General features: G+C 33.8%; 1 long non-coding RNA gene across 1 annotated transcript; it reads right to left on the reverse strand.

Moving 5' to 3' along the window:
* Positions 1-1,082: 1,082 nt before the first annotated feature.
* Positions 1,083-2,144, reverse strand: LOC145008753 (uncharacterized). The gene is made up of 3 exons (XR_013663628.1): positions 2,076-2,144; positions 1,531-1,647; positions 1,083-1,152 (listed from the first exon to the last, which is right to left on the reverse strand). It is a non-coding gene; the product is annotated as an uncharacterized LOC145008753 (long non-coding RNA).
* Positions 2,145-11,521: the final 9,377 nt, after the last annotated feature.

An 11,521-nucleotide genomic window follows, 5' to 3' on the forward strand; every position in this document is an offset into this window, starting at 1 on the left:
TACAGAAATATTAAAAAAAAACATTTAAGAATTATGATTTTCTAGAACAGGGAACACAACACCATTTCAAAGGACATATATTTATCATGCAACCACCCCATCGGAAGAAAGGTCCCAAATGATCTCCAATTGAGTGAGACAAAGCAACAGAAGAATGAAATTAACCAACTTTAACATCAGGGACAAAACAACATTAGGAGCAAAAATCGTCCAAATATGGTCTCCAATTAGGAGAGGCTTCCAACTATGTTTCAAACATGTATAACTTGTATCTTTCACCAATAAGCATGGTTCACTGTCAAGATCAACATCATTCTGATCAACACATACCTAAAGAGAGAAATAAACATTAATCCATGAAATAAAATTTAAAAAACTAATAAATCATATGTGCCCAATTCTTAATAAATGATTTAGTAAATTTTAGTAGATGCTTCTACTCTATTACTTTATAGCCCAAGGCTACCATAGGATTTGTGTGTGCAAGATAAAATCAAAATACTTTCATTTCTCCGATGAGGTCAAATGCAAGAAAAAGTAATGTATTGAGGGTTAAACAATAACAACCTACTTCAGTATTTTAGGAATTATTAAACCAATCGAATATACTCATATTAACATATTCAAAGTAGTATGTTATAATTACCAAAACATCCTACTATACTCAAATTCATAGATTCACTGCTTCAATAAATAGCAATTTACTTTTGCATTTCCACCAAAGAGCCTCATCGCTGATAAGTTTCTGAAATATCCTAAAAAAAAGTTAGAATATTAGAGCCTTCTTAAGCATAAGGTAATTCCCATGTCACCATCTTCCTCTAAACTGTGGATGAACCTAATATTATTCCTGGTTATGTCCTCCCACCTGTATTGAGGACATATAAGCCTTAACTCTCAACCAATCTCTAACCTTCCATTCCATATCAGATAATTTGCTCATAAGTCATATTTGTTAAAGAACATAAAATTCCCTTAAAAAACTTTGAAAGATGTGTTTGTTGATTTACCTTAAAGTCCTCTAGTTTTTCCATGTCAAAAGGATCAGCTTGCCATGGTTTGGAATTTCAATTACCAGAAGACCATCACTTTCTATCTCAATAGTTTTTCCAACACTATGATGTGTTTCACCATCCCAAGCATACATAGGCTCTGCAACTAATCGCTTCACACATCAGACATTTTTCAACAAAAAAATCAGATCTACAACATCAGACCTCAACTAAGTCATTAAACAATAACAAAAAAAAAACATTAGCCCTAAAACATTTTTTAAAACTACATCAGACCTGACTTGCTACACCAAAAATAATACATTTTTTGACATCGACATTAAGCATCAGACCTTAAAATTCACAATAGACAAAAAAAGAACTTAAATGTACACTTCCATTAGAGCTTAATAATGAGAAACATAAATTGTTTTGTCCATTTACAAGTCAAAATCATCTCATCCAAATTAAAATGGAATCCTACAACCTCATGAGTTACTTTAAGACCAAGTAATTGTTGCTATCATCACCATATTACCTTAAGACAGGCTTTCAATATCCTTTTACAACATGGTCATTACGTCTTCTTATCATGGAAGGACTGGGTTTTTCGATGCATACTTATGTTTGGCTACTGTCTGCTGAACTGGCCCTCCTGCCAAAAGACACAACGACCAAATTAAAAGGCAAATCACAAATTTAAAACTAAAGAAAATCTAAAATTCCATTTTCGATTGGAACCCAAATAATAAGGTTAGACAGCTTCACTTTGGGGCGATTGAGGACTTTAAACAAATAAACACATATTGAGCAAGTGAAACAGAATCCAAATGAAATATTTTTTATGCTGATATTTTTGGTTTTCTAGGAGATAAAGGGAGAGGGAGGGATCGGTAGGGATCGGTTATTGCTTTTATTGTCACTTTGTCAATTGTTTCAGTAGCTGGTATTGCCCCATGCCTAAGGTCCAATCCAACAGGGCCTACCCAGTTGGACAAACTTATATTCATCAGTATTGATATTCACAAAAGAGTAAAAGAATATTAGAAAACAAAATAAAAAAACAAAGTTAAGTATAAGAACCTTGTATATTAAATTGCCACTCAGTTCCATGAAGATCTTTTCCTGTTACCCCCTGAGTAGGAGTTTTTTTGTGTCATGTCCTGAAAATATAAGAATTTGGCGAGTTGGAGCATGAAAAAGTGAGTAATGAAAGGGGTAGAGGGTTAGAGGTTATAGAACATAAGAATAAGAAAATTTACCAATATATCTGAAGTTGTTAAGACTTTGCAGAAAGAGTGAATAGTTAGCCGTAAAGCCTCAGCTAGGCATTCATTAGGACTTGTTTGATCACTTTGTTTTGTTGGACATGCTGCATCAAGAAGAAATATAAGCACCAAAACCATTCCCCTTTGTGGAAATGACCTGTCTTTGGAGGCAGTAACAAAAATTGACAACAACAGGAAGAAATTTAGAGCAAGTGTACTAAAAAACCGTATTAAATAAAAACAAGCACACCAATTATCTTAGTTCTAGATCGATTCTTGTTGATTAAAACCCAATTTTGAAAAGATGAAAGCATTTTACCAAAATCCCTATCGGGATTGAAAGCTTTGGTATCCTTGAAATATATAGCAGTGGGGAAAAAAAGCCACCAATATGATTGAATATGAACCTAAAATTGATGGGAAATGTGAATTACATCGACTTTGAGTAGATAGAGAAAGGAGAATAATTAACCTCATTTACATTTCTCATTAATGGGGATAAATGTAAGCACCAGAAGATGCTAGTGGTGGTCGTCGGAGTCCATTCGTCTGTGTGTGTGTGTGTGTGTGTGAGAGAGAGAGAGAGAGAATATGTTGTCAACTGATGATTAGTGCGATGGTAGGTGGCATTACCATTTCCTTGAGCAGAGACACAAGTGTAACATCTGTACATTGTATTTTCTATTGGTCAGGTGGCGATGGTGATTTAGACTAAAGAAATTGAGGAAGAAAGGTCGAGAGACTGAGAGAGATAAGAAGTTGGTGACTAACGAATGGTGCGATGGCGGTGGCTAGAATAGGGTTTGAAAAGTAGGATATTTGTTACCTTTTTCTTGAGCAAAGACACATGTGCGGTTGTAGTTTTGTGAAGAGAAACAGAGAAAGAGAAGGTTAACAGAGGAAGGAATGGTCGGTGACCTATTCCAGGTTGTAGCGGAAGCGTGAGGAGGGTGGTGGCACCGGAGGGCTACCGGAAACTTGAAAGAACAAGGAATGGGACAAAAGAGGTGTGTGTTTTGACGGCTAGAGGAAGTTAGGGTTTAGTGTTTTCAAGATCTAAAGACAGCGTAAAGATACAATGAGGTATATTGTTAGAATGGAAGCTTGATAAGATTGTACATTATGTTGTAATGGGTATACCTCTTAATTTTCAAGAAATGGGTAATATGTTTAATAATATAGTAAAGATATATATATATATATATATATATATATATATATATATATATATATATATATATATATATATATATATATATATATATATCTTTACTACTTATAAAAGAAATCTAACTATTTCTATAAATAGATTGAATATAATAATATTATTTTTTTAAGACGTCCAAACTATTAAGCTTGAAGTACAACCCATTTATAATATAATAATATTAAAACTTTAACCATATCCTTTATCCCTTAAAAATCTCGTATCAAATTAATAGAAGAATTCATTTGCAAATTGAACCCGTCAATCTCAACACTTCAACCATTTGAAGCGGTCAATGTCAACAATTTATAGAGGATCTCTTCTCTCACATTGGTAACAAACAATCTCATAATATCTATCTTCGTAATCTCTTCAAAGTAAGAAATATACGCACACTCTCTCGAAGAACCCTAACCAGTAACCAAGACAGTATAATCACCACCACCACAGCCGCTCTGCCTCCTTTCGCCTTCAATCAACCACTATCACGACTACCGCCCTTCCTCTCACCCACGACATGAACTTTCTTTTGGAACATAACATTTTTTTTAAAAAAAATATCGTTGAAAGAAGCTATTTGTCCCCGCCGCTGTGCGCGGATAACGGCTAGTATATATATATATATATATATATATATATATATATATATATATATATATATATATATATATATATATATATATATATATATATATATATATATATATATATATATATATATATATATATATAATGTGATTCGTTATGTTTGACCTGCTCACTATACTACTTAATATGTGCTCAGGTTTAAAGTTTAAGTTGAAGACTTGGATAATTTAGAGCTTAAGAATATTAATAAGACTTTTGACTAATGATGTTGATATAATGTTTACTTTGACTATGTCTTTTGATTTCTTTGTTGGGTGTACATTTTAATCTTTCAAAATAACTAAATTGTAAAGACTTAAATGTTGGTATCTTATGCACAAAAATGTTTTTGTAAATATCTTCTAATCATAGATGAAATGACCATTTTAGATTACCCATATGAAAAATGCATGTTTTGAATAATGACAAACCAGATGTTGAGTTTGTGTGTTCTTGCTCGACAAAACTTATTCCATTTGTTTTCATTTGACAAGTGCAATATTCAAAGAGAAATCCCTATTTGTTTTTCTATTTTGATCAAGATAAATGTCAAAACTAAGAAATATGATTAGAGAGAAAATTAATGATATCCATATGTTATTATTCTATATGAACAAAAACAAGATGTAGAAATATATTTAATTTTTCATATTCAAATGCTTGGTGATTTGTTTATTGTCGGTCTCAAGTGATAATAGTGGTTGGGATGATTGACTTTTTTTTTTAATAAGGGGTGAACGTAGTAAGTTGTTATTCTTTTGATTCATAATTTTATGATTGTTTACAGCAATACTTTTTTTTTTTTTTAAATTGTTTTGGTTTGCTTTCATCGCATGTGATGAAAAATATTATGATAAAGAAGATGGGTTGACTTTAAAAATGTAAATGATATTGATGTATCACTTGTCATATTTAGATTAAATATAAACTTAGATTTGGATTTTATGTTGTAACTATCAAGTTTATAATTCATGTTTTCAAACCTTTTATAACTCGAGAACTAGTAGAAGGAGATGCACATTATAACTATTTTATTTTGATAGTTTAAAATCGAAAGTTACACTTACAATCTTGTTAAATGGAAAATGAGATACATGAAATGTCAGTTTGAGTGACTTTGATCAAAAGTATGTTGTTTTTATGCATACAATACATTTAAAAAAAATATAGAATTAGAATTTAAAATTTTATTTACTTTGGTTATAATTCAAATTATCTATTAATTCTCAAAATGTTAGCTACAATGATTTTTCCCTTCTTTCTTATTTTCACACAAGTTCTTTCCTTTCTTATTTTGCCACCCAAACTTCTTTCTTTTCATTTCTTTCCAAAGACCGCCATAGAATTTGTCATTCTTATATTCTCTTCCTCACACCCAGTTGCCGCCATTCTCCTCCAATATTGATCGTTTGGGTTTTATTTAATTTTTTCTCATTTCTTCTTTACTCTCCCTTCCTGTTCGCTTCTTTGTGTTTCTATTTTGCCTCGTCGTCTCTCTTCCTCTGCTCTTCGCCAACTGTGTTTCTTCTTTAGGTACGTGTTGTAATTTCTCTTATACAATCTCATGTCGGCACTTTTGTCTTGCAAACGTCGTTTCTCTCGCCATTTGGTATCAATTATTTCTCCTAAGATACTTTGTTCAGTTGTTTCTAATGACTCTTCCATTTTGCATTCTTATGATGATGTTGGTGATTGTACTTTTATTTGTAAGTCATATTCAACTTTTTTCTGGTTTGATGAAAGAGTTTACTAATTATCACGCCCAGATTGTCCTGCTTATACACGTCGATGTAGGTCTGGGTCTATTGTTTTGCCATATCCAACCCATAGGCGGATCCATAATAGATCCCAGGGTATCCTAGGATACCCCTAAAAAATTTAGTAGTATAATTTTTTTAGAAAAAATTCGTTTTATGTAGTGTACATATACATAATATTAATATGTTTAGTGAGATAATAATACAAGATGTAATTAGTTCAGATGGTTAAGGCGTTAATGGATGTTTTTGGAGGTTGCAAGTTCAAATCTTCTTGCAAACATATATTTTCTTTTATTTTTGCAGCTCCTTTTATATACATGTATACAGATTATACCTAGTATATTATGATGTTGTGAAAATTAAGCACAAGTATTGACTTGTTCGAATATTACAAGTGGTTAAGTGTTGAACTTTTAAGTTTGAAGTCTCTATTTCGAATATTGGTTGTTACATTGGGTTTTTTTTTTCTTTCTGTTTATCAGTTTTTCAACTTGTTTTTAAAAATTTTAAAATTGTCCTACATCAGGCATAACATGAAACATAGTTCATATACATATGTTATATAATCAACACAAACTTCTTAACTCTCAACAAGTTAAACTTTTAAATGGGTTTGAGTTTAAACCCGAAACTGAGTTTGGAAAATCGAGAAAACAAACCCGATTTGGTATACCCTTTTACTTTAAACTTGGCTTCGCCACTGATCCAACCTTGCCTCCTGAATTGTTATTGGCTTTGTATGCTTTCCCCCCTTTCATGAAAACCATAATGGGTTATAATAATATGTTCAGTATGACATCTTTTGGGGGTAAGGTGGATGAAGATATTAATACAACGGGTGATCCTTATGTATTCAAAGTCTCTGGTTAGGTTTGTCATTGGATAGGTGCTTTTGGTGTGATTGATGAAAAGGGAATCAAGTTTTTACAATTATGTATCGTTGATATAGAGCATGAGTTGCACAATAGGTTGTGTGCCTCAAAAGAATGACAATCAGACTTTGGATCGAAGAATTGTTTAGAGTCTTATGGATATTTTTACACTCCATAATGAATATGTTGGGACCTTAAAAATTGCAAAAGTTATTGTTGCAGAGAGCAGCTTGGTTGATATGCAGTTTGTCTATTTAATGATGTTCCTGATCGTTTGTATGGTCCTCCGGCTCCTGGTACTTCGGGTTGTATTATTGTTGGTGAAGATGCGGTTGGTAATACGTATGACATAGTTGTACATTCGAAAAAAAGAGCACCACGCATTATTATTAATCTATATACCATTTATTAGACTGGATCGTGGTGGTCCATTTGCATTTTTGCATGCTCAATCCCCCTCGCGCATGATTGAATTTTAGGACCTCTTCTTTACATTTGTCGCATTGTGGTTTCTAATTTTCTGTTTCATAAAACATGATAAATAGGATAAATCATTAAAATAATATAAAAAATAAGATATACTATCAGACTATTTTCGTCATCACTAAGTTTGATTAAATATTTAGCTATGTCATGGATTTAGTGACGATTTACTATGTTCGGAATTTATAATACAATAAAATGTTTGATACCAATATTTCAGAAAAGGTAAAAACAAGATTTCGTTGCAATTGATGAGGTTGGTAAACTTTTCATTAATAATTTAATATTTAAAATATATTTTTTTATAAGCGCCCCACATTCTATCTTTATTTTTTTGAACGACAATAAATATACTAAAAAAAAGGCTCTTATATGCAAGTGAAATCATAAGGGCCCAACAGAAAGCTTTCAGACGTTACAAGTTCAAGAAAAAGTGACATAATCCATACATCCCAATTAACATAACTCATAACTCAGCTTTGCCCTATACTTTATCCAAGAAAAACGTTAGAAACAAATCTTCGAATACCATTGTGTGGGAACGCTTTTTGTTGCTGAATTTCTAGCTTTCCAAATGAATCAAAGTCCCAACAAAAATGATCGCCCACAATAATTTATTAATTTATTGGATTTTATTCGTACCCGAGTTCTCGATTCTCAGTTGCTTCCAGTAATAAATTAATATCCAAGGGCTCTTGAACAATACATATACACAAAGTCATGTTTCACTACATTCCAGAAGTCGATGGCAAAATGGCAATTGCAGAAGAGATGCCTAACATTCTTAAAGACCTTCACTCCACAACACACGCATAATGCCATAACATTATGGGATTGAAATTCCTATGTACTCATGTGACATCCTTATTTTTTCACGGTCAGAAAAGATCGATTTCGTTTATGCTTTTATAATAAAATCAGAGTAATCTTTCAAATAAAAGTGATGCGGAATTTGTTCCTAAAACAAAATATGATAAAAAAAAATTATCAAAACATTTCTTAAAGAAATGTATTTTCATGTCATTACAAACTTGGGATGTTAACATCGATACAAATCAAAAACATAAAACAGTACGATATATGACTTACAACATTTATTTACATCTACTGGCCTATAATCCAAAATCTCTTGTCATCATCCAACTATACTCTTGTTCCAATGTCTATAATACAGAAAGCTGAATGGGTCAGGTTTGAGAGTCTGATGAGCACATAGGGTTTTCAACCCACAATAAATAAATTTATTAGTCATCAACCAACAATAAATTTATTAATTTCATCAAACAACAATAACCCTGATTACCCGTTTCCATTATCCTTACTTTACGTCCCTAAACACCTATCATAAGGGACCTAACCTAAGGATCATCATCGGGATGGACAATACTGCTAAGGGGTTTCTTCAGCTATATATGTCCGTAAGACAACCGTGAAGGGGATGGAGTACACCGGTGAACACATCGTTCTCAAATACCTACAGGTTGAGAGCTTGCTAGCGTTCCGCTGCACTGTCTAGAAAGTTCTGTGATCCTCATCTATACTCCGCTAGATGACTGGAACATCAACAACTTCGAGGCCTCTCATCATTTTATTTCATCACACATCAACTGTTTCATCTACGCTAAGCGTACCCTCGTACGATTGGCGTACAACTTCATATTTGAATTTTTCAAACATAAAAAATTCATAACTTTTGCATACGAACTCCGTTTTTGATGTTCTTTATATCTACGCGTAGGTGAGACCCTGCTCCACAACTTTCGTTTAGACTCTGTTGACTAATTTTGACTTTATTTTTAAAGTTATATTTTCAACAGATCGGGACAGGAAAAATTCGTTAAAAATCATAACTTCTTCATTCAACGTCCGTTTTTGTCTGTCTTTTAACCGTTGAAATAATATCGACAATATCTTCAATTCTTATTTAGGTTGTGTCGGCTAAAAATCACTCGATCTATAATTCAAATTCCGGGCTGCATACTGCTATGACAAATCTTAGAAAATTCATAACTTCCTCATAGGAAGTCAGATTTGGACATTCTTTTTATGCACGCTCTCGGTTTAACATATACTACGACTTTCATTTAGATCGCTAAGGCTAGAAAACACTTTATCATAAACTCACTTTTTACGTCATACAACGCCGTGTCGGTTCTGTCGCGAAACTTCGACAAGTCATAACTTCTTCGTTATAACTCGGATTTCGGCGTTCTTTGTGTTTCCGAAATCCTTGTTACGACTACTACAATTTTTTTCATAGATATCGAGTTTATCTAACATTTTATTTTTATCTTTAATTTATTATATCATCATAATTAAAGATAAGGTACATAAATTCACATAATTCATTCTTATTACTTTAAAACGTGTTACAATAATTAACCTAGACTATTACATCATCTTTAATGTTTATGTAACATCCGGAATCCCAGGTATATTATCTATTTATTTATTTTTGAGGACTATTGAGCAACTCGACGAGTTGGTGCTACAACTCGCCGAGTAGAGTTGTGTTGTGCCACGTGGGATTACTAATCTACTCAACGAGTCAGAGAGTCGACTCGCCGAGTAGACACTGTGAAGTGAAACCCTAAATCCCCGGGTTTGGGGCCTATATAAGGACACTTATAGCCTCATTTGCGGGTTGCCAACTGCTTAACCTTACTGTCTGAAACCCTAAATGAGTGTAGTGAGTTAAGAGAGTCTCCAAGCTAATCTTGAAGGATTTTAGTGCATCTTTGAGGAGGAAGAGGATTTTGTTGAGCAAGGAACAAGAAGGAGTTGTTGGGGTTCAAGCCATTTCGTCTAGAGCTTCAAGAGGAAGGTAAAAAGCTTGAATCTTTCCCCCTTTATTTGGTTAGATCTCATGAGTTTGAGAAATTAGGGTTTTCATCACATTTTATTTGGTACTTCTAGCATACTAAGTTATCAAGAGGTTTAAGCCTTAGATCTGGACCTTGTGAGGTCCCTAGAACCCAAAGGTCCCAACTTTATTCATCCATGTGAGGAGTATGGTGTTTAACACCTTGTGAGAACATGTATTGGTATATTAGAGCAAAACCACCATGCATAAGCATAAAGATCGAAGCTTTACGTGACAATCGAGCGTTAGCCTTAGCGTTAGCCTGAATGAGAAATCAGATCGAAGGAACTCGCCGAGTCCATGAGCAAACTCGATGAGTCGGCTAGGGTTTATCCCAGTGAGTTGGACCATGCGATAGCTCGGCGAGTTAGGGGTTAACTCGATGAGTTATACCTTCACGAGACTTATGAGGAACGAGTGGACTTGACGAGTTGCATGAGTACACTCAACGAGTCAGGTCAAACTTGGATTGTTGACTTGATTTTGACTTATGTTGACTTTAGGGCTTGGTCAACATGAGTAATGGAGACCATGGAGGGGTAAAATGGTCTTTTACCCATTCCAAGAGTTAGAGAGAAAGAGAGAACAACCTTTGGCGTATTTGGGTATGAGTAGAGTATTAATTAGAGATGATTATCCTATATGTTAGGTGGAGGCTAGTTCGAGATTTCCGAGTACGAGACTTTTACTTACTAGCTTACGAGGTGAGTCTTCTCACTATACATACCTAGAGTGGTAATATGAGTTGTGTGTGACAGGAGGGTCTTATGTGTTTATTTGAGTATTGTGATATCCTACATTGTGTGATTCATGCCATGTATTATTATGAGTTACAGAGTTAGGACCGGATGGTCCACAGAGTTAGGACCGGACAGTCCATCAGAGTTACGGGAATGGAGGGAACCACTAAGACAAATTGATCGGAGGGTCTTACAGAGTTATAGCCTCAAGTGGCTAATGAGTTTTATGTGGTATTTTAGGGAACTCACTAAGCTTCGTGCTTACCGTGTTATGTGTTATGTGTTTCAGGTACTTTTCAGGATCATGGGAAGGCGCCAGCTTGATTGTACACACATCAGAGATTTAGTTATGATTGAGAGGATCTGGAGTTTTGATATATATAGTTTTTGATTACGAGATTTGATGATTTGACATTGTGACATTTGAGATTTTATTACTGTGATAAATGTGTTTTAAAATTGAAAATTTTGGTTGAAAATTTGTGTCGTTATAGTGCCCAGAAACACGGGCGTTACAATTCTCTCCCCCTTAGGATGATTCTGTCCCCGGAATCATGCATCTGCAAACAAATGCAGATAGCGACTCATTATGTCACTCTCCATTTCCCAGGTGAGATTCGGCCCATTTGTATGTTTCCATCGCACAATCACTAACTCGACCATATTTCGTCGCAACTTCTTAGTCTTATAGTTAATGATTGCCTCAGGT

Source organism: Lactuca saligna, chromosome 8 (assembly GCF_052625555.1).
Source record: "Lactuca saligna cultivar CGN05327 chromosome 8, ASM5262555v1, whole genome shotgun sequence".
NCBI lineage: Eukaryota > Viridiplantae > Streptophyta > Magnoliopsida > Asterales > Asteraceae > Lactuca > Lactuca saligna.